General features: G+C 40.7%; 1 protein-coding gene across 9 annotated transcripts in view; it reads left to right on the top strand.

Moving 5' to 3' along the window:
• Positions 1 to 24,868, top strand: part of LOC124301702 (tropomodulin) — a 73,614-nt gene that overhangs the window by 28,445 nt on the left and 20,301 nt on the right. The window contains exon 1 of one of the 9 annotated variants that reach the window (XM_046757090.1): positions 15,807 to 15,968. The exons of the other annotated variants lie outside the window; for them this stretch is intronic. The gene's annotated coding sequence lies outside the window, so the exon portion shown is untranslated. Of the gene's footprint in view, positions 1 to 15,806; positions 15,969 to 24,868 lie in introns of those variants that run through there. 9 annotated transcript variants of the gene reach the window in all.

The following is a 24,868-nucleotide window of genomic DNA, read 5'->3' as shown; positions in this document are numbered from 1 at the left end:
AATATCCCTTCGGTACTTACAGGCCCAGTCCAGGTAACAATTCAGGGATTTTTTGTTTTTCTAAACGTCATGCAGACATGCGGTCGTGACCAGACACGTGGGTGTTGTAAACTAGGTCAGGTCAGGTTAGTTTAATAAGGTAATGTCAGGCGGTACGATTTTTCCGATAAATAGAAGCTAAAAGCTGAGACATTGCCATTGGCAAACGTGCTGCAAACACGGGGCAAGTGGATTTTCATCGTGCAGAACGGATACAACAAAGAATTCTACCAACCAGATTCTAAAATAATATGTTGATTCACACGTCTTCGCGGCAGCTATGCCGCGTCTGGTGGCCTCTAAGCCTCTCCCTGGCTGCTGTGTATTTCCACAGATATGATTCCACATCTTTTCTCGTCGTTGATCTTTGGCACGTGCAGGATGAGCTCGTCGCTGATACCACATTCGATAAAATTTGTCCCGATCGCTCAATCTATAAGATTAACCATATCTTAAAATACCGAAGAATTTTTCAGCTTGCTAACTTGTAACAATTGTTCTTAATTTTTATGTTTCAGGTACGTATTGACAACAATCCTGCTACTATCGTCTACGAATGTGAGTTTCTCACGTCCAACTCTTCATTTTTCATTCGTCGAATCGTGCGCGATTTTTTGGATCGCCGAAGGTGCGTCGACAGCTTTATTATTGAATTTTGACAGCCGCGCTCAGCGCGTTTTACATTTTATTTGATATCTCTGAAATTTCGAACGCAGTAAAAATCAAAAACATTCTGGTTTCTTCTCATTAGTTGGTATTCAGGCATCGCGGGGATAGGGATTTCAACATTGCACGATGTAAAAATGTTATTCTCGCAGGAAAAACGGTTTATTTATGTTCCCCACAAGATTTCACTTTGCAGAATGCGCAAATTCACGTCTGGCTTACACGTTTCGCAAGTCTACATCGATGATCCCCTTGATACATCTTGCCGTCTAATCTTTGGTCCCAACTACAATTTTGCTAAACACGTATAAAAGGCATGAAACGAGGAATAAAATCGAAACGACGGAAATATAAACCCGCGAGTCAGTATCCACTTTTCCGCGCCATTAAACGGCTGCCTCGCATCGAAAATTGTTTCGATACCTATACGACGGCATTGAGCTCCCACGATCGCGTCAAATTCACATCTTGAAACGTTCGTCGTACGTTTACCCTGGCAGATGTTGGTGATTTTATATTGCTAAAATCTTACACAGCTATAATCTTGCGCAGCCGTGTTCGAGATGACGAGTCGTACCTACACCGAGCACTCGATTTTCCATGCAATATTTACCCGATGCGCCTATAACCATCCCCATGACAGTCCCGCCTATAATCGGCACGCCGGTTTATTTTCAGAATCCAAGGAGCTTTCGTACGCAAACGTCCTTTGGCTTCGCGATATTTTAATACCCAGTACGTATACGCGATACTAAGCAAGCCGTATGATGACGAACCTTGTCATCGTTGTTAAATAAATACAGAAGAGACGGGATGTACCAGGACGGAATTCGTCCATTAGCTTTTCGTATCAAACAGCGTTACACTTCTGTCGCATCAAAAACGTGTACTTATCGCACGTGATATATTGTCGTGGAAATATTCAATCAATCGAGCATATGTTATTTTAATATAACGAACGATCGTGTTTTTCACGTTCTAAAATCGAAGAACAAGAATTCGTAGGCTTTCCGTTGTATACGTGAAAAAAGTCTTGGCGCGGGGACTAAATGAGCTGTTAAACTCGATTTGGTTTATAATCTATTCCTTATTTTTATCATCTGCGTTGAAAAATATTCTCCACGCTTAATTACTCCGGTATTTTTTCGACGTGACTGATAACTTGGCTGGTCACACATATAATTTGACCCTCGTCTTATTACACTTGCACGCGTTTGTCTCAGCGACGATTTCCTCTATTCCTCCCAATCACCTACCTAGCCGAATCGGAGATTGTTATTTAAAATCACGAGCGCCGACTGCACGACTGCATTAAACGCTTGCATAGCTACGCGGATTCCGATCGTTCAGCTGTCATCGAGTCCTTTCGGGAACCGCATACCTGCGAGATTTCCATTATGAGATATCGGCTATGAATAGCTTGCATAAAGCAGTCGTGAGAATGCGCACCTCGCCGACGATTCGCTAGGACGGTTGCCAGGCCCATCTTTCCGCAAGGTCGGCTATACCTACCGACCATGCCCAAGCCTCGCGATAAATAGAGATTCAAATCGTAAATGCACGCCGTCGTCGGTGCAGCAAGTGTCAAGCTCACCGGGAAACGCGGCCATGGGTGATCGTTTTTTGGTGGTGCTTAAAATTAGTTTCCCAATCCTATATATTCCAGCACCACAGAGCGAATATCGTCAAACTGCAGCATCGGTTAAACTGCCTGTAGAGAATCGAAGGCTTACTTACCTTTTTTTTTTTTAATCGAATGAAAGAGAGATCGGTATTAGATTCGAAGGACAGCGATCGCTCAGTCTTAACGAGATCGAAAGACACTTTGATTGAGAAAATTTGTAAACCCGGCAACAACCCTGCGAGCGTAATCAAATCGAATCAGAAGTCAGGCTGAACCTTTGCATCAAAGCGTTGAGGTATACTTTTTTTTATACACCAACTCATTCGAAAGCACAAAGCTCACAATCAGCGATTAAATTCTCGTTGAGAGAATCGTAATAATAATAGTTTGAGAATTTTCGAGAACGATTTTATGCTCGTCGCTGCACTGACGAATGTGAATCGTTATGAATTATGGCGACCCTCCAGCGTTTCGTTTTCGCGACAGGCGTCGCAATGCTCAATTAATTACAGTGTTTCTGCCAGGGTTAATATTTCTCTCTTTGATATTCAGCATAGCGCGCAGTGAAAATGGCTTACAGTGTACACCAGGCAATCCTGCGTCACACGGAAACTAATCGAATCAGCCACTTATATTAGTTATATTAGTGGGATCTGAGATAATGCAGCTTGGTGTGTCGAAATTGTAGAACATATAATGCAGCTGCTTTGAATGAATGAAATCTTACAAATCGTAACAATGATTTACACCGCAATGACACGGTTCACTCATCGCTCAATAAACAATGCGTGTTACCTAAGATTTGTAATATGTTGTAAAGTGTGTATATGACCTCAATTTTCGCTTATTTGCGATTTTTCAGATTCTCAGGATTTTGGCAATTCGCGTTATTACATTTAACATTACTCAATTAAAATTACAACTCTCCTGATGATGAGCTGTCTTAGCCGAAAGTCAGTCGGCGACAAGAAACTAGAAAATCCGATTCTCGAAAGTATTTTTATTGCAAGAAAAATACGGTTTTAAAGAGTCATTTTCAGTAAAACTAATTTTCGAATTAAATTCGTAGAATTAGGTACATTTGCAGTGAAATTTTGGTCATGTTTGCTAACGGTACAAATGCAAGAATCGCGATTTTTATGCGAAGAGAATATCGTGTGCCGAAATCGCAATTTCAACTGCCAGAAAAAGTTGCTATCATTTTAGAAATTCTTGATGTTACGAAGTAACGCTTTGAGTGAACATTTATTTTTGGAGTAGAAATTATCTGCTTTACCGTGTGCTTGCAGTATTCAACTGATTTAGATTCCGCAAATATGTTCAGTAATACGTTTACAACGATTTTTCGAGGTACAGGTATAAACGTAGCTCTATCCTAATGGATTTACGGTGTAGTCGCGGTAGTAAAGTGGCGAACTTGGCGGGATATCGAGCCAAGCCGGAAATTTAGATGAAGCTCAAAATTCGAACAATAACTGAGACTTCCCAAGTGTCTCAAAGCGTTTTTCTTAATTATTATGAATAATAAAATACCACTCTGCCGGATGTTGAAAAACTTTTCCATAAATCAAATCAGTCGACAAATACCTCTCGTATACTTACTCTCAGACGTGAAATCGTTTCAACTCTCTTGGCACGTGTAACGTGCCGAATTACGCAACGTGCAGGGTTGACAGGTACTTGGGTCACAAAAATCCCAGCCGGAAAACGGCCCGATTACCGTTTGTCTCCTCGCCTGCTCGAGCAAGTGGATAAACCTCTCGGGTGCCTGACCGAGCAGGGATTCTTCCACTTGGCGTCAAGTGGCGTAACCGTCCGTCGTCAGACGCTGAAGTCGCCCGCCACGATAGATCGAGTCGCGTTTCTTCTTCGCGAAGCTTCACGATCCTCTGAAGCTCGCAATTAGGGATCGATCGAGTGCACATGCCGTGCGAAAAAGCGCAAAATTTAAGGAATTATAACAGAACCAAGGTTTCATAGCCTTGACTAAAGTCGATCGACTTAAACTTGAGCGGATGTATTTATTTGTTTGTGCTGAAGGATTCGGACGTAAGAATGAATTACTGGTTGAATTGGTTAAGTCGATCAAAACTATGGCCCCCATATAGCACGAAAAGTATTAGAAAATTGAATTTTATTGAAATTTTAGCTATTATAAAGATGTATATATATTAGATACATTTATTGATGTCCTCTATAGATCGATCGTATCGGGTTTAACCAAGTTTATAGATCATAATTTGTAGAGCTTACAATCCTCATATGACGGTGCTTACCGTGTTTTATTCATTGAATTACCAGCTAGAAAAAAATCATGTTGCACGATTTTTTAAGAACTCAGTTATCATGGTGATGATAGATAGAATGAAGGATAGAAATTTTCTGCAATCGGAGCCGGAAAACGGCTTGGGCGATCTTAAGTTGCTAATAACCAGATTTTGTTAGTTGATATTGTGGATTTATTGTTCAATGAAACTTTAGTTGATTAACTGCATTGAGATCTCTTGGTCTTAGTACTTTTTTACCAAACTATACCTGCAATATATCCTTTATTGAAAGAATCTCTTCTTAAAATAGAACAAGCAGGAAAACTAAATAGCCTGAAGAGATCACTCTCGAAACCTCACGTTGTTTTCGCAAATACGTCTTCGCTCGTAACTCCACAAATAACAATTTTACTTCACGGTATTTGCTCGAAGTCTAATCAGTTCCAAATTAAATAACGCAAAACTAAATGACTAAAGTTCATCTGGATGGCTTCATCCTCTTTTCGAGTTATTTTCGGGTGAACAGAATTTTCGTCGTGGCTGGTAAATCAGGAATGACTCAACCAATGATGTCCAAAATCTATTAAGTTGTGGTTTATAAAAACGGCGACGATTCAGACTAAAATTAACAAAATCCGTTGATACCTTTTCGAGATTATGTAGCTGGATGAAAAACCAATCGAGCAACGTATTTGATTATTGTAATTTTCCCTCTTGCCTGAAAACAAAGAAGCAGGTAGTTAAATAAATATAAAACGCCTTTAAATTGAACCAAAAAGTTGTCCACGTTCCCCGACGGATAAATTTTAAGTCGCAACACATTCGCTCGGTTGGATGAAGTTCATCCGTTGCACGTCGTTTCTCCTCGGCTGATGTGCAAAGCTTCTTGCCAAAAATGAATATTTGAAGTTTCCTGTATCTCCGCATAATTGAAAACCTCGGTATGCGAGACGTGTCGTATATTCCGAAGGCGATACTGTCGCTTCGGATTAATACAGGCGTCTCTTTTGCGATCCGACTAAATGCACTCGTGCACTCCTGCCAGAATCGTCGAAGTACATTCTTGGATCGTCGAGTGAGGCGTTCGTAGTAGCAAAAGCGACGTTTAAAATCGTACGAAAATTATTTCCCTTGAATTCAAAGCGTCACGGCTGATGAGTAGATAAGCGCCAAGGTTTTCGCCGCGGTATCCGTACGTGAAATAACGACTTCCGAGAAGCCGAGAAGTCGAGCTTCACCAAGTTCACAGCGGATGACAACATCCTGCACGCAAAAATTGAAAGGCAACAGCTGTTCTTGGTTATTTTTCGCGGTTTCTTCCACACATTATTTCTGTACGAATTCTGGCTCGGAAAAATTGTCGCCTGACGTCAGGACGTTGACAACTGTGCATTGTGAATTCCTTTTGTACGATGCTAGTGGCAATATTATACAGACATATGCGTATATTCACGCCATTCGGACGGATGCAAATACGCCTGCACATTGAATGAACGTATTTTCGCCCGCTTATCTAGCGTTGCCACGGTGGTTGCCAAAACTTAATTTCGCTGTATATATGTGTATTTCGGACGAGAAATAACGATACTTGATCATGAACGCATCCGACAACAAAAAGCTGCCCAGGGTATAGATTATGGCATCGTCAAGTATATTTATCTTCTATTCTTTATTCTAGGATTTATTCGTCTGAGAGGATTCCATTAAAATTATTTTCGGATTTCTTGATCTTCAGCTTGCATTTAACATCAAAAAACTTGGAACCAAAGTTTATTCCGTAACAGGTGGTTCTATGATAACGTAGGAGTACGTTATATACCTGTTGAATGACTAATACGTATATTTGCAATGAATAATTGCACTAGCCATTCTAAAGTGAAAGCTTGTTTTAGGTACTTAATTAATTCAATTAATGCCTTCAGCTGCCGAGAGAAATGAAATTGATATTTCAATTTCATATTAACATCATACTGGCCATAACGTAATTTTATAATTAGAAAATTAACTGAATCGTACGACAGTTATTGTCTGTTAACTGTATTCTAACCAGATGTGCATGGAAGTAGGAACTTCTTTAAAAAAGAATTCAGTCGATCTTTCTTTTTGTATCACGATAAAATCATAAAATGCGAAGGAGAAGCGTTTCGCACGTGCAGTTTTTTCGGTACTTGTATTCAGCGTTGACAATAAAAAATAAGAGTTATATTTCCGATTACAAACGTAAACTACGATGTGGAACAGTTTATTTATTGCGTCAATTGGCAAGACGTGATTGTTTCAATTGTGTGAAATTGGGGTTTTTCACGTGGAAATAAAATTAGATAGAATCACAGAATGTAAGTAACCTTGTGTTACACAAATTTCGTTCGCATCATCGTCACACAAAATTCCATTTGGGATTAAAAAAAAGATCTATGAATTTAGGCAAAAATGGCTTTGTTCGTTATTCCATTCATTCGTTTATTTGCTTACTCGTTAATGTCGATGCTCTATTCGAAGCGTCTGTTACCCTGCATGATTCATACGATTTATACTCACGTATTTAGATTGTGACCGAGGATTTAAGATACTTTTTATTTAAGATGTTGCAAGATGTGTTTGATGCTGATTTATTGGCTTGCCTTTTTCCCCACTCCTGCCTTTCGTACACAGAATATCTGATGAATTTCGTGAAAGTCTCAACTCATAGTTAAAGGATGTGCCAAAAATATTTTACACCCTCAATTTTTCGCGCCCTCACATTTTTGTATACGGTGTAATTAGACCGATTTAAACAAATTAGAAAGCCTCGCGTTTAGGAAACCTACGTATGAGATACAGGATTAATTTTCCCTTTTGGCAGTTGAAGAAATTTAGTGTCACACTGACTTAAGGAGATAAATATCCTTCAATCTCTGTGCGCAAATAGCGAAACGAAGCATTGAAAATTCTCGGCTTTAATTAGTCACGGCAAATCTTTAAAATAGCTAGGATTCCCCGTAATGAAATATCGTGTAAAAATAAACCCGTGATATGTCGGACAACGTCGGGCATCGGAGTCTTGGACGTGAACTCGTCAATCTATACTTAATACACATTTTAGCTTGGTTAAAAATAATCACCGCATTTCGACTCCATTCGAACGGGTTTGCAGTGAAAAAAGGAAGAACGAGCACGCCGTAAGACTTTGAAGTGATCAGAGGAACAAAAGGCGGAAATTCAGTCTATTACGAGACCTACTGTTGTCGGTAGTCCGCAGATAGGCGATAAAAATTATCAAACGGTTGCGTCATTCTGTGTTTTTTAAGGAAAACTGATGCTCCGCGTTTCGCGGTTAAATTTTGCGTTTCTGCAACACGTGTAACGCTAATGGAAATTATAATTACAGGTGAAAAAAAACCCGTCTCTAATCGCAATAAATTGGGCTCAAAAAGCCAATTAGCGACGCAAGGCGTATATAAGAGAATCTCGAGGGCGCCTACTTGTGTACATGAATTGCCATCTGTGCTCGAACAGTGACAGTGACATAACGAACCTACGCCCACGTCGTTTTACTCAACAGCGATTCCGATCCGTAAAAACTCGCGATTTATTTATTCAACCTCACCTGAAAGATATTTTTGAACATTTTTGGAGGCTTTGTTCAACACGGTCAGACTAGAAAAATTTTGAACTATGCCGAATTGATTGGTTCGGTTTATAATAATATTAACGAATCCATAATTTTATATGTGTCTGAATGACGAGAGCTTTGTATTAAATTTCAGCGTAGTCAATTATGTCTTGTAGTTTTGTATTCGCCTTGATACGAGTGTTCAGCTTTATACAACTCAAATTGTATTACCACATTGCAGAAGTTTTGACATCTGATACTGCGAAAATTTTTTACCTCGCGCTGCTCTCAAATTAATCAGACATAACAAAACACGTGGTATTAAAGTTATAATGTTACCAGCTCGTTATTCAATCATTGTGATTAATGTAGTTACTAATTTCACCGGGTTTCACAGAAAAAAATATTAAGCACATCGGTACATACCTGAAATTTGCAATCGGTTTCAAAACTGTTGACGTTTAAAGATTTAAACCAAATCAACGCTGAGAGCTATATATAAAAATGGGTAGCCGAGGGGTCGGTTTATATTTTTCGCCATAAGTAGATTTTGTAGACAGACTAACACACGCCTTAAAAACTTATGGGTTTCGAGCGCTTCTGCACGCAGGCCGTCGACAATGAATAAAGTCTATATTTTTATTACTTGCGTGATTTGTTATGTAAGGTTTGCCGCATTTTTTACGATGAAACAAAAGAGAGCATAGAAACGGATCGATCAGTTGCATCATCTTCAAGGCATCCAACTCAGGGATCGAGAAGAGATCGCTTTCGTGGAATTAGATCTTTGGAAGTCGGGATTGACACGTCATTTGCTCCAGTCTACTGGAAAATTGATTTATACGTCAGTTTGACTTACGATTGGGATATCTAAATGTTTCTAAATCCAAGTTTCTCTTCACCATGAAAATCGGAACATTTACTTGATATACTAAGAAAAGAATCCGTTAAATTGTGCAGTTTCAAGCCACATTTTTAGAATATAGTGCCCACTGTCATACGGATGGTTAGAAATGAGAAATTATAAGAGTAGATGAATAAAGCTTTCCGTGGCAATTCGTTCTTCCTAAATCACACAATTATCCATGCAAATCGTGATGTTCGAGGGAAAAAATAGACAGAAGTGAGTCAGCCACACGCGTCTGCAAGCCAGAAAGTCGAGCCAGTTGAGCTTTCGTTACGATATCATTGTGGCGGTTTTATCGCCGTTGAAAAATTTGACGGCAACAGTTTGATTTTGGAATTTGGGTTAACCGATCACAGGAATCGACGTCGTTTATTGCTCCGCATCGCTGGTTACAATATTTGCATAAACGATGAGTTTGCCTCGTGCAGAACGAAACTATCCCTCTACCGAGAGTTTTGTTTGACTTTGCGAACGAGGCGTTAAATTTCTCACACACATTGTTTCATTTTTCCAGCACATCAAGCCGCGGCCTGTTACTGCTCAAAAATCCGAGCCCACTTCTCTGTTTGATAATAAACAACTCGGTGGTATTAAACAACTTGAGCACACCGGGTAAATATTGGAAAAATCGTGAAAGATAGCTTGACGGTGAACAAATCGGGCCTCTTTGCGATGGACATAGACGCCTTTTACAATTAGACCGACACGCGGCTTTATCGTAGATTCCTACAAAATGTCCGGTCTGCAGTTTCCGCAAGGCCTTTCGGATCCATTTCGATTGTCCAGAGTTTCTCGATCAATTCTAGTAGATTTTTACAGAAATTTTGACGGTCCCCTTGTATTTGAAAAACCCGAGTATAGAATTCTACTTTTGGCTCGTGCTTGCTCCGCATGACAGGCTAAAATACGACATTAGTAACATTTTTGAAAAAAATTTACCCATCTCGATCCTTGTTCCGTCATCGATCAGCGTCGGTTTGAGAATAAGAGAATGATGAAAGCTCTTTATGCCCTGAAAATTTGTCAAGTTGTTTTTGGATCGTTTAACAGAGCCGACTAAACATATATATATATATATATATATGTTTTTTTTTTTATCCCTCACATAACTGCAAACGACAAAAGATCTTTTTTTTACGTTACAGGCATTTGACGGTTTGAATTTTTTCTTTCTATTTCCTTTCTTCTGGTCTTGCTGTGAAATCGTCGCATCGCGCATCGCTTCTAGCAAAAGCGAATCTATTTCTAAGAGATGATATTTATAGTTTTAATTTCTTACGAGTGGTTCGACGACGTATAATATGTATTATATACCTATTCGTGAAACGTCTACTCGTATATGATATACTATACGGTATAGATACAAGCATACGTATACATTGGCGGAGAGGAGGATCTCAACGTTGAATCGCGTTATATTCTCGCGGCTTATAAATAGAACCAGCAATTGCCTGGATTACACGTGTTCGTTCCACTGTGCGACCGAAGCTACTGCGGCTGCGATTGACAGCTGTGATTATTTGTCTCTCTGCCATGCCGTTTCAAACTCACAGCCCATGCATGCATAAAGTTACGCGCCCGAACGTCATGCCCGTAACAACGTCTCGCCATTGCACTGCTGTCGTATAGTTACTTACCGCTGGTAGTTAGAGAATTACCTGAGTCAATGACCTTTGGCGTACCTTTTATACTCGAGATCTCTTACGCTTTGTCGTCAGAATTATTTTTTTCTACTCATTTTTGCCAGAACTGTGAAAAATTACGATTACATGATTTTTTAATAATTGTGCATACCGCAAAGTGTAATCGAGAACTGATTTTTATACGAAATTTATCTGATAATGTGACGAAGTTACCTATAGATTGGATGCCGGCGAATTTTGAAAGAAAAATAAAAAATACGTCGGAAAATCGTTTGATTCTTTCATCGAATCTTGATGCGCAGGATCCGGGAAGTGCACACGACGAAAGATGCTCTCGGAATAGTGTGGCTCGATCTCGCAAGTTATACACAGGTGTATAGCTATGTAATATGTAAAAATGCTGAACAAACATTTCGTAAGTGGTTTTTTCTGACTCACGTTTTCTCTGACAATAAATAAGATGCTTTGCTCAGCCGCATGCATCTGTGCAGAAATATAGGAGGACAAGTTTTCTTGCATTACATATAATTTGTAATATACGATCTTGCATTCCGATACAGTTTTTTCTTTTCTTTTTTTTTTTTTTTTATTTCACTATTTACCGACGGCTGTTGAGAAAACAAAAGATAGATGTTTGTAAATTACCGCGTTTGCCACAAACTCTGGTAATTTATCGCTGCTAATCGTGTGATTAACAAAACAGCTGCGGCGGAGAAAAATTTATTACAAAGTCTGAATCTGATCAAGGCGGCGATATGTTAAATTTTGAAACTTGTTCCTCCTTATCTTAACAGTTTCTTTTTTAATCAACGGTGGTTTTTGCTATCACACGATATCAAACTCCAAGCCGTTCATTTCGACCTAACGAGTACCTAATTACATGTAATCGAGAGGCCGTATCCTGACTTGATGGAAAAAAATCTGTCAGCGAATTAGCGGAAGGTTAGCAACAGCCGTAACAGAACGAGCCAATTCAAACCCGTCCGTCAACCGTCGACGTTTATTTCTTGTTTCAAACCTTGTTACGAAAGTAAAGAGAAACACGAAACCTTTTCCGCTTACAATTACAGGAGAGACCAAGCGTCCGCGCTTCGTGCTCCTGAACAATGCTTGCACGTGAGCAGAATTTTCGTGTTACTTTATACCGTCCGTACCTTTGCACGCTACTGTTGACTGGAAAATTACTTTACGCATACTGGAGAAAATTCATTATTCTGAACATCGACTCGTGGGATGCGTTGATCGCAGACAAAGGGAATGAGAGAGAGAGAGAGAGAGATCAGAAATACGCCAATCGCACTTGGAAGTGAAAGACATCGCAATGGGTTTAACTAACGCTAAATGATCGACACACGGAATCTACATCGCGTTTTTATCCACCAATTAAAAATAACTCCAATTTGAGCAAAAACCTGACATGCGATTTCGCTGATCAATCAAATTGCAGGTCCACCGAGAGCTTTGAAATTAATTGGCTCGCATTGCTTTAACATGTACTTTAAAACTTTTCTGTGCATTCATGCGCGCTGAGGTCATTGGTTTCCGAATTTACAAATTCTTGTGTAAACAGTTAGACGTTGTTACGTTAATTAGTTTGACGTCATGGTCAGTCGTTAATCAGACGTGTAGGTAGTTCTTTGCCAGTTTCAGGAATTGCTTGAAACATCGTTTTGACAAAATTTCCGATAAGCTTTAAACGTTTACTGATAACGTTGCAGTCACTCTGTACATTTCGTAACAGCTGCGATCCAGCTTTTCAGATCATGGCATATCTGTGTAATTTACCAATACACTCTGCATTAATTTTTACTGCGAAATGTACTTTATCCAAGTCAAGGGTTCGTCCCAGTCAAAGATTATCGCAACTCACAATCTGGAATTAACTATCGGCGAGAGAAAACTCCGGATATAAGCAAGTTGGAAACTTTCCTGCGGTCAGAACGGAATTAAACCACATGCGACGGGCACGTTGCTGCGTTAGGAAAGGTCAGTGTGAGTCTGCGTCTTACCAGAGCTCGTATTGGCGTCGATATAGGCAGTGGAGCGTGCTATTCAGCCGATTGTCTTGTCGTTAGTCAGGTCAGAATCCAATTGTCCGAATTCAATATACGCTTACAATTAGCTCGACTGATTTCACGCGGCTATACGCGTAGTAAATATTAGATTTGGCGATTGACGAATAACATATCATCAATATTCATCGTATAAATATTGACGAGTGAAAAAGATAAAAATAATGCCAGATATTTTTAAACGGAATGCCTATCAATCGTGGAACGCATTTGAATCGAGAAGTAACGTCACTCTGTGAATTGATGAGACCTGGCACGAATTTCATATCGCACGACTGCAGCTCAAAGCTCAACTGCACGACGCATTTTACTTCGAGTCAAAAGTGGAACGCTCTGGTTGTAAACTTCCCAGACATCAGTCCGACTCGGCTTCGATTTCCCGGTCCAGATGTGCGCTTTCTATGTAAAACTTGATTTTCTAGAGATAGGATAAACTTGTCTGGGAATTGCGAAAGCCTCCTCTGACGAAAACTCACACCCACGTGCTGAGGAGAATCGGCTTTTGCATGTCATTCACTTCGTTTACGTGTTTTAAGTTGGTTTATAAACGGTCTGGGAGCTAATACGCCTGCACTTATCCTGATGCGATTGAATTTCCTCACACCGCATAATACACAACGTATAATATGCCCCAATTGCAATTCTCTGCATGGTGCTTGAAACATCGGGAGCAGCGAGTAGTCGATCGAATGAATAGAATTAGAAAGTTATGTACTCATCGGTAACGCAGCCTGCAGCTTCGCTTGGAAACGGAAATGCGAAGGAAAAAATTAGAATGTAATTAGACACGAAATGGCATTTGTTTACTCTGAAAACGACAATCTCTCCGCGTGATCAATGCACCGTAGTGCTTGCGATGTGGGTTTCAGTGTTAATGGAAGCTTCGGAATGTGTTTGTATACCTCATTGACTTGCATGCGAGTAAACTGCTGGTTTACTTACTTCAGAGGCACTGCTGTCTTTTTGTACAAACCATATTTTTCATCGTATCTGTGAAGATTACTTCCGTCAATGACATCATCAACTGATAGAAATCATAAAATTAAGGTGAAACGCTCGATGACTTTGACTTTGCGGAAAGAGAGGAAAAGCGTGGTTTCAAATCAAGTTGGCGAAGCATAAATAACTTCGCGTAGACAATGGAATCACCGTTTAGCAGACATTTTTTATTTACTTAACTGCGATTCTGATCAGATACTAAAAATTCCCGTGTACTCCACAATCCGTATTTTTATACTTGTATTTTTCACAATTCAATGAACTTCGTGCGAAACAGAGAAGAATACAAAGCACGGAATTCAAGGAGGAATAAAATGATCATCTGCCGTTTGAATTACGAATTTCTTTGTCTCAGATTGTTCAGAAGCTTGTAGAAACGGTGTCGGTATAAATATTCGTCAGAATTCCAATTTAAAACTCTTGCAAATGAATTTTCAATTTATGTCTGACACGCTATAATGATAAAGATTTGAGGTGAACTTTGGCGTGCAATTCACAAGCGCTCAATTAGATATATGCATGAAAAAATTCCTTTGTATTAAACGAAACGAGCTTAACTTGTCTATAATCTGTAATCCACGAGGGATTTAGAACGGACAAATAATAAACTGGCTACGTTTACTTCTGTTTTTATTTTCCCATGCACGCTCGAACGCTTAAGAGGGAAATTAATGTTCAATGGAATCGCTTTCGTCGGTAGTCGCGTTGAGAGAACGACGTTTTCACCTCTTTTTGTCTCATCCGTGAGAACTGGGACCCAGAATGAATGAACCCTGAACAATTAAAAGAAAAAGCGTGTGTAAGACTCGAAGACCAGGATCGTTCACTGGCCTGGGGAAGAGTGAAAATTTCCCAAGTGAGCTACGGGATTTCGGGCTAACGCGACGCCACGGGTTTTACGAGCCGCGACATAAATTCGGGAACATGGAACCCCGAAGGAACCTTGAACCCTGAGTGCATCGGACGAATTTATCCCGAGACGATGCGGCGCATGTAATTGGGGGATTCGTTTCATATGCGCAACGCGTATCAACCTCAACGCCTACGCCATTAATATCCTGTAAAGTAACAAAATAAAAAAAAAAGAAAAAAGAAAAGGAAAGAAAAGAAGAAAGAAAGAAAAAAAAAGGAATATTTCGGCCGACTCCGAGAGAAACCTGCGCCTGCTGTTATCCTCTTGGCAAAATGCCCGCTGGGCTGCGCACACCTTTGTTGCTCGTAAAACTTTCCATCCTTCTCTGGAGGCGAGGTCTTGAGACGTTGTGCACTTTCCGCAAGGTAATAGCTAGATGAAAACATCTCGCTTGCTTGTAACTCGGAGACGTTTCATCGCCACTGTCATTACGGACTTATACCCACGCAACTTGGATCATTGTACGTAGACGATGGCTACTTGATCATCGGGCATCCCGATGCCCTTTGTCAATGAATCCCGCGATATCGTTCAACCACGCGATCGTATCGCGATCCCTTAAAGTGTACGGCCGATTTTATGCCACGCATGAGCTATTATTCCGTCATAGATTTTTTTCAAGGCATTCCACATTACACACAATGGTTGCCGTTAATCCGCGGGCCGAAAGTGATATCATCCTGGCAAAATGGCGTCATCACTCCCCACGCTAATTTCATTAGAGTCTATTCACAGCGTAATTGACCCGAATGACCTTCATCCTACGAAGCCGCAGTGCGCCGCTGCTTCCAAGGCAAATTCCAATCCCGGTATCTTGAAAGAAACGATCAGCTTTCCTAGACTCTGATTTTTCCTGGGGTACTATTTGCCTCGTTAACACTTCCAGGATGCGGCTTAACGCACCTCCGGGACGCGGTCACCCTCCTTCTTCACACTGTCAAAATGCACGTGGATTGAGAGATAAGTGTTACACAGTGCGTGAGTCCGCATCGTAGTCCCTGTCATTCTCTCTTTGCCATCGTCTCTCTCGCTCCCCTCGCCTTCCAGCGTAACACAACTCTGTTGTTTAGTGCCATTCACTCCGGAGGTTTCCTCCTGGTCAGTTCCGTTCCTTTGTCAGGGTAGCACTGCTCGGTCTTCCTTCGTAAGGTTTCGAACTCCCAAGTAGCGTGCAGACACGTGTCTTCGAAGCTTGTAGAAGCTCCGATAAAGTGCAACGAAATATTGGATACAGCTATCATTTTTGGTGAGCATTTTATCATTCGTTACTAACTACTAATAAGTGTGTAGTACGTTGAAAGAACCGAGGCCTCTTACCTCTGGATTTTATTTCCTACGAGGATAAAATCCATTTCATTGTCATTTCGCAACTCTTAGAGATAAGAATAAGGGTAAAATTTCATTCTGTGCATCGATCTCGTCGCTCAATACAAACTGTGCGAACTTCTCCAATCGATATACATGCGTGCATGCGGTGTCTAGCTTAGTGTTTATGGCATCCGCTAATGAAGAGTAAATTATTTACGACCGAACCGGCAGATGGAAGCGTCGATGTAATTACGTCGTCGCAGAAAGGTTTTACCACATTTAAAAGATGGAAGGATACAGTAGGATTGACTGATTCTGATAATTCACACCTGACAAATTACAATAAAATTGGAAATTACGATAAGTATGACTCTTCAACTCTTTCACGCTGGACCAGTGATTTGAGGTTTCCTTTCACAGCATGAAAATAGAAACTGTAAACATGTTAGAAAATACAAACCTTAGATACAAGAATTGCGCAATCGGCTGCATGCAGTACCTCGATCGCTGACCTCTTGGTACTCTGATCGTTGGTACGTGACTTTTCAATAATCGGGCAAATATCGCTGTTATATATATACCGTTCATTGTATAACATTTACGAATGAAAATAGAAACTGAATGATAACTAGAGCTAGTATAGCAGTTATAATACAGTATATACGTGCAGACTGCACTATATTACACGTATAACTGGGTTAACTCCCAGCCGGTTAGTGCAGACATTCACGGAAACATTTTGGTGTTTAAGAAAGGACATTAAATAACGCTTACTAAATTTATTTGTGGAACTATTAACGCTTCGTCGCTTTTTGTATCCGTGTACCAGAATCTATGGATTGCCACGCGAACTGTAGTAATGATCTCTTCGACTCCAAACCTGGCGATTTACTGTTGTTTTGAGAAAAGACATTAACTAATGCTCGGTACATTTGCTTCTGGAACTATTAAAGCTTCGTTGGGGTCGCCAAGATAAGCTCACAAGCTGCAGGAATGATCTCTTTGACTCCAAACGTGGTGACTTGTTGTTTTGCAGCAGAAATCATTTGCAACTACTAGGAAAATTGCACGGTTTAAGAAATGACAATAACTATTTCACACCGAGTCTGAAAAACTTTGAGAGATCCGGTTGTGAGACTATTTCACATATTTTTCTATCATGATGAAGGAAAATATGCATTATCCGTGCATGAAACACCAGGGATTGAATCGTAGATTGAAATGTTGATAGTAATTTGATAATCTATTGGCTGTATCCTCATGTATGATTCGATCCATAAAATTCAGGAATACGTCTGCCTTCTGTTGATGATTGCGACCATTGACCCGTGTCTTTACGATTCGTAAAGAAAGCCCCGACATGCCGGCGTCGCAAAGGAGTAAAGCATGTGCGAAAATGAGTCGAAAGTGACGTCAAACTTTTGAGTTGGTTAAGATCGTGAATTCCCTTATATAGTTTCTTTGATAAAAATCTCTGCGACAACTTTTCCTCCACACTCGCAAACACCATGTGGTGGAGAAAGAAGAAAATGCGTCTGCCTTTCATTGATGTTATGCAACGAAATCGAAGTGGAAACTGCGTGCATCGCAGTCTGTACAAGTACTATTTATTTTACATACACGCATACGTCACGTCACTCAGCTGACCCACCTGTCAACTGGTCGACGCAACGAAGACCTAAAGCGGTCCCTAAGCGGCCCAAATAAACCTGTCAAGGCCCCAAGGCGAAATTCGGTCGATCGAAAGCCCGGAGAACCGGGGAAGCAGCCCGAGAATAAAGTGATACCGTTTCCTGGCACGAACAGTCGACCATCGTTGCAGAGACGGAATATAACGGGATCGATTCGTAATAACCGTGAAAATAAAATTGTTACAGGCACGCACTGCGGGAGCCCAATGATTGCTGTCCCACGGGACTGCGAACTCTTTTTCATTCGCCAATTCTAATCATGATCGTTGGTCTCATCAACATTCGTCACTCGTTCACGCTTTTTTATTCCTCGGTATGAAATTTAACCAATCTTGTTCCAGCTGGGCAGTAATACGAATTTTGAAGCATATCGTGGGATTATTATGATGGTAGCAGATTTGGACGTGTGTCAGTTTTGGAGTTAGTCTGGATCGATGAACGGTTTTTAGTGAGTTGACGTGTTCTTGATAGACAAATTATTGCTCCATAAATTAACCGCACGGGAAATCGTTTCAAGCTGATAACTTGCAAGGTTCAAATTTCACTCGCTGATTATAGTCGATAATTGGTTAGCGTAATCTTTCTGTACGATAATGATTACCAGAGAAGCATATTCTCGGTTTTTTTAAATCCATTTGAAATTTTACAAGCTGCTCGCATGATTCGCATTGAAAAATTCAAAATTGAGTCAAAGTTTCAAACCTAGCATGCAGGAGACGCTTAACATATCCATCGAACGTATAATTTTACGAGACACAAGATATGAAAAACATAAAAAGTGGCAAGAAACGATATCGAAGGAATCCATAACTCGACATCAATGCGAAGGCTGAAGGTCCGCCACACCAAGTTTATTATCACTTCTAGTGTGGGAGTTGAGTAAATAAAAAATTATCGCTTCATCAACAAAGCAAAGTTTCCGTGTTGTAGCAGCAGCATCTATTTACGTAGCCAGCCACCCTTGCCACTTGACGCTGATCCAACCATATCGGTTGGGAAGCGAATCTGGTTTGCCCACGCGGCAAATAATTACTCGTGATTGAGTAGCCTTACCTGCATTCGTAATTATCATTTCACGGCTGAAAAGTGAAAGGACGAGCAGTGATGCTGGAGCTGTAAAGGTCAGCCTGTGCTTCGACACTTCGGTAGAGTGCCGCTTGGGTATTATTCTTTTTTTATATTACTATTACTATTGACAAACGGCGTTTCGCAATCAACAGATTGTAGCTTCTTAGCTATCTCTTGTCAAATCCAAAATTTCACAATCGCAGTCACCTGCATCACTCACGTGTAAATATTGGGGGAGGGATCCTCCGATTATTCCAGCCACAATCGAACTAATTGGATTCTCTTATTGCGGCAATCGGAACAAGCATGTAACGATCGATAAAAGTGCCTCTCATACTCGCATCGTGATAAAGTTTTCATTCGCAAATGTTTAGGTCTCATTTGGTTCTTCTATGAGAGAATGACCGTCCGATTTGTTAACCACCCGTCGAGTAACCGAAAAAAGTGCGACATATGTACAGGAATTAGTTCTTCTTCAGCTCATTCGTCTCAATGTTCTCGTGCCGTTATTGCAATGTCGAGAAACTACAGTTATAAGGGGATAACTCGACCGGTGGTCCAAGCATGTTGAAGTAAATTGCAGGCAATGAAGCGTACGATTTCCGGAGAAGCTGTGCACACAGAGTTCTTGTTTCATCTTTTGCTTTCCAGAATTCAGTGGGTCCTTGTAACCTGCTGGTACATAACTCGAGATTCACTATACCAAGGAGCGAATATTGGGTTGTCACGAGATACGTGATATCAAGGTACGGTTTTGCTCGTAGAGATCGCGTACATCGAAGACTGTGAAACAGTAATTACGTACGGCGATAGCTCGGTATTTAATTACACAAGTATAGCCGGTATTATACATAAATTACAATGTTGCGGGATTCGTGATCCTGGGTCGCAGACACTAGCTCGATATTGATCGAAAATTATCCATGCAACGATGCAGCCAGTGAAAAACACTGGTCGCCACTTGTTGCCACGCTTATTGTTAGTTTAGGGTCCGTTTATCATTTACACGTTAATCGCGAATGAAACACAGCCTTCGGCACTTATGCTTGGTGTAAAGTCAACGTAGCTTACGTATAGTACACACGTACTATAATTGTGGTGAAAAAAGATGACTGCAGTATAACTGTTCAGTATTTTTTGAGACTAATTAACAAGCGTGCTGATTATCGTCAGCTAAGTTGGCAGGTGAGCAGCTTCCACACGTGTGTTTTACTGTACGGTAGATAGAAAGTTGGACAAATATGGCATCGGTCGAAGTCTGGTAACTCGTGATGTCCACATCTTGATCTCTGCTGAACCGTGCAGCGTCGCGTTAACTCACGACCGGAGAACCATGATGACATGTTTTTTTGATCTTGGCTGTTGATCGTAATGCGACTGACATTAAATCTCGAATTTGTGATGGTGGCAGCTGCAGGAGATGGAAACGTGCGATTGAAAAATCGCCGTATTTCTCTCACTTACTTGCACATCGACGGTCATTACAAACGTTGAAATTGAAGATCGATCATTGTGTTTTTGACTATTTTTCAAGCATTCGCAGCTGCCGAATGGTCTGATATTATACCGTTGATCTAGCGAAGTTCCAGCAGATTTATTCGATCATCCAGTTTGTCTCCGGTCTTCCGTTCCAAAGTTAATCTTCCAAGCCGAGCAGCTGGGCAGAAGATGATCGTCTTTTAAAAATGAATGAAGCTGATCTAAATATATCTGACAGGTATAACGCTGCGGTTGATATTTTAAAAAGAAAGAAAATTCTCCGTCTAATCTTTCTAGTCAGACTTTACGGTTTGACGTGTCTCCCCCATCAAACAAACGGTCGAGCCCGACGACTTTTTTCTTCCGTTAAATGGCCATTGAAATGCTTTAAATCCTAACGAAATCTTTCTCGATTCTTTGATTTTATATTGTCATTCTCCGACGCCTTTTGCACACTGCGCTTAAATGCTCGGCGAAGATTGAACTCCGAAACATGTGTTAGCCGTCTGCGTATTATAAACTATTTCAGACGCTGCGACGTCCTACGGACTTTGTTGTGATATTCTCGATGAATTTTCACAACTTTCATCCAAACTTCCTTCGGAAGACGTCTTTCAATATATATAAGGTTCATTATACACGGATCGCGACAGAAATTCTTATCGGCAATACATTGCACTTGATTTTCTTGAACCCAGGACTTCCGGGATTAAGTGGGATGAACACCGTACTCGTTGAGCAATAAGGATCGTGCAATGCCTTGATGATTCAGAAACTGCGTACGGTAGTTTATTTCTCCAATTTATTTTCGTGAACGTTGCTCATCGTTTTCGTATTTACGATACTATTCCTGAGCAATTTTAACGTAAACATTGTATCTAGACTCTAGCTTCACCAAATGTTTCCCTAACTCTCCATGCACTGTAGGATGTTGATGATGTTGGCACAGAACAGGGCATCATGCAGAAACTACACTAGTAGGCATTCGTCACCCGGTAGATGGGATTATCGACAGGCGTACTTGGGCACGAGCCATTGCCGAAACGTGAAGCAGCAGGATTTTATCGCCTCGTTAATTTTACCCCAAATTACACAATTTCACGTCAGCGTGATCGATAGCTCCACAAAGTGAAATGACAGGGGAAAAAATGACGACCTTTGAATTTGGCTTTCAACTTTGAATAAAAAGTATCGAAATAGTGGATCATCTTCCTCTTTTTTATTTACGCGTGGCTGCATTTGATGATTTCTTGTTCTTCTTTCGCGTCTCTTTCACCTGATTTCCATATCAAACTAGATTATCACCGCGAGTGTTATACTAGGATGAATCTCTTACGTCATGCTAGCTGTCATTTACTTAAAACCCCGTTATAATTAGATGTCGCGAGTATAAATCCGCACCTCGACGCGCGAAGGTGTGACAGAAATTCATTGTCTACCGCACAGTGGACACCGGGTTGGGGTAACATGTGTGATCATTAGACGAACCACGACGCCATTCGTATACCGAGATTGCATCGGTCACAATCCAGGAAAAATTCGTTCAATCTTTCAACCTCGACTCGACATCGTGTTTCTTCGATGTCTCGATTCGTTCTCGAAATTAAATTTGATCCATTAAAAAACGACGGTCTACACCACAGTCATCTCAATGCTCCGTCGACTTCGATCCTTCCGATGATCCTTAACCAATCGAGACGCTCCAAGCCAGCCTGCTTTCGAGTTCTCCCCGGTTACTCAAGTCATCGGGACATCGGATGCGTATGGAATGGCCGGCGAGATGCAGTGCTGCAAATCCGTTTTCGCGTAGGCATATATGCGATTATAGGTATGCATGTATGTGACGTTTGCGATGCTGTAGGTCACGGGCAACTCGCCGCCCGTTTGCACGGGCAAGTTGGTTAGCGGGAAGGCTAGTGGCCGCGGTACCGTCGACTATAAATAATCGAACCACGGGGATGTCCAAGTATAGACCGTTGGGAGGGTGCCAGCCAGCCAGCCTCCGAGGAGGCCCGGTCTATTCTCGGCCCTGTCGCCGCCACCGCCACCACCTCGCGAACCGCCAAAACCGCCCGAACCATCGAAACCATCGGAGCCACCCCGGAGCCGCGTTTAAAAACCAGCCGCGACGATCGCGGACGATGATGCCGAATGATGCCGAATGATTTCATCCCCCTTTCCCGACCGTATTGCCGATGGGTCACGGCTCGCGAGAGTCGGGGTGACCTTGAAAATACTACGATCACCTTGTTGCCACTGCGGCTGGAGGGGTGAACCGGTTCGACAGATATCAACTGATTGTGAAACGTTATTCACATTCCATGAATCATCGTGTAGGAGGGAATGATTGTACCTAAGATTGCTGATTGTTGGTTTAGCTTTGCGATAGATATTGCCCAGGTCGATTCTGGGAATTGGGAACATTTGTTGGGTGTAATGGATCAATTGAAACTGTTGTACTGGGCGGTTTATTCGGCGAAATGAATTTAGATTCGTTATGCTTGAAGATCGATTGGAGATGTCTATAATGATGAAATCCACTAGATAATTACTGCATCTATCGATATGCTGCTTATCTGCAAAGTACTTACCAAATGTATTCAATTCGGGACGCCTGATGAATTATAGATTACTCATCTTTCGTTTTATTACCCTCGAATAATGAAGTTTTATCCAAACACGATCATTCAAACAGTCATTACTACTAGTATTGTTACAGTGATGGAATTCAAAATACCGTTTCCAGTATTTTAGGCGTATCTGTTTGTGTTTAATCAACATGCGATAAATTGTGCGGAGGACCTGCTTTGTCAACACCGTAAACTATATATTATATTTTCTTTCGCTTTTATCGATCTCCTGTTTTATTTATAAATAGCCGATTGATTATTTGCATTAGTTTTATTAGACTTTATCTCTACCTTGTTGTCATTATTTCGAAAAAAGAGAACAATGAAAATAAAAATGAAAAGCATATTCAGCTCAAGATGACCGTCACATTTCGTTTATCACATACGCAGATTTTACGGTATATAATGCATGTGGTTTGATTTCAAGTATCCTCAATTAGGCCCGAACGCGTTTGAGTTCGATTCTATCTTTATCTGTGTCAACGATACTTTATCAGTTTGAGTAATCCATAGTAACATCAGCAGTACTCTGGATATAAACCTGACATAATAACGTAACCGCGATGATCTGATACGTTGATTTTTCATAACGAAGTTCACGTTTACTCCCTCAATACGAAAATTTACAATGAAGTTTTGTAATTACTCGATGTAGTCGTGAACAGCTACACACGTTTGAATGTGATACTCTTTGTTTCCGATTTCTCAGGTGATCATTCGACTTTTAGAGCACTTCGTCGATTCGACTTATTGTGGTTCTCAGTAACAATCGGTTGCCTAATAGTTATCACGATAACGTCAGCATAGTCGCATAACTCGTCCCACAGCTATAGGATATTGATAAACAACATTCCATTTCATGTATTAATCAGCTGCAGGATTTAAATGTATGGAGATGTAAACGTGCCGGAGATGAATTTAAAAATAGCAAACCACTGTCGAGCACGTATCGCGCGCTTCGCGGTTCTGCAACCTGCTGTCAAATCGGCTGGCAGCCACTCTACGTACATACATACAAACATACATACATATTGTTCTACAGCATCGAGCTGAACGATAATAAATCCTACATGTTGATATTTACAGACTTTTAGATTGATTATGACGACGAAAAAAGCCGACGTGCATTTTCTGACCGCGTTTCATTCGTTCCGTCATACATACATTATCGTAATATACACCATTTCACGCTGAGGTGGATACATTTTGATTGCACATTCATATTTTTCGTAATTTTCTTCAACAATAACTTGCATGTATAACGAATCCTCTTCTATATGTTTTGATAATACGTTTTCCGTGGTGCATCAAATTTTGATGATTCAAAAGCATTACGAGAGGTTTATTCAATTTGAAAACACGATTCTTCTTAATTTTCTCTCGACTTTTATTTCAACATTTATTGGTAGGTGTATGTATAATTAATAACTTTACAGCGTTGTAAGATTCTGATATGAAACGGTTACAATAAAATCAGTTAACGATTTCCCAGTAAAAAACTAGAGAAATTATTTGTCTGCAATCGAAAATGCGGTGCACTGATGCGTGTGGTCTAGGTCACGGCTTAATGAATGCAAAGTCAAGTTAATTTACTGTGTATTTTAAGCAAATTGTTATGCTTACAATGCCGTTCTAACGTAACTGGCAACTGCCCATAATTACCGCCCCTGTTTTGTTTTAGAAAATTGTACCCTATAATTTCTGACAATCCGATCGTCCCCAATTTTGTCCTAAAATCGTTGTATTCCATTTCCTACACATGTAACTGGATTAATTCGAACCTCAGCTATCACGTTCGAAGTCTAATCCGTGGCAAACGCCTATAGTGTCATTAATTTGAAAAATTGCGAATTATGGGTATAATGACACGTACGATTGCTCCAAAAAGCGGCATTATAAGTACCATATCATATATGGTGGGAATCATCCAGGAGCGGCCGGCAGTCAATAATTGCGCGGAACAAGATGCG

The sequence above is a fragment of the Neodiprion virginianus genome, chromosome 3, assembly GCF_021901495.1.
Source record: "Neodiprion virginianus isolate iyNeoVirg1 chromosome 3, iyNeoVirg1.1, whole genome shotgun sequence".
NCBI lineage: Eukaryota > Metazoa > Arthropoda > Insecta > Hymenoptera > Diprionidae > Neodiprion > Neodiprion virginianus.
The sequence above is the reverse complement of the archived record's forward strand: the minus strand, read 5'-3'. Positions and strand labels throughout refer to the sequence as shown.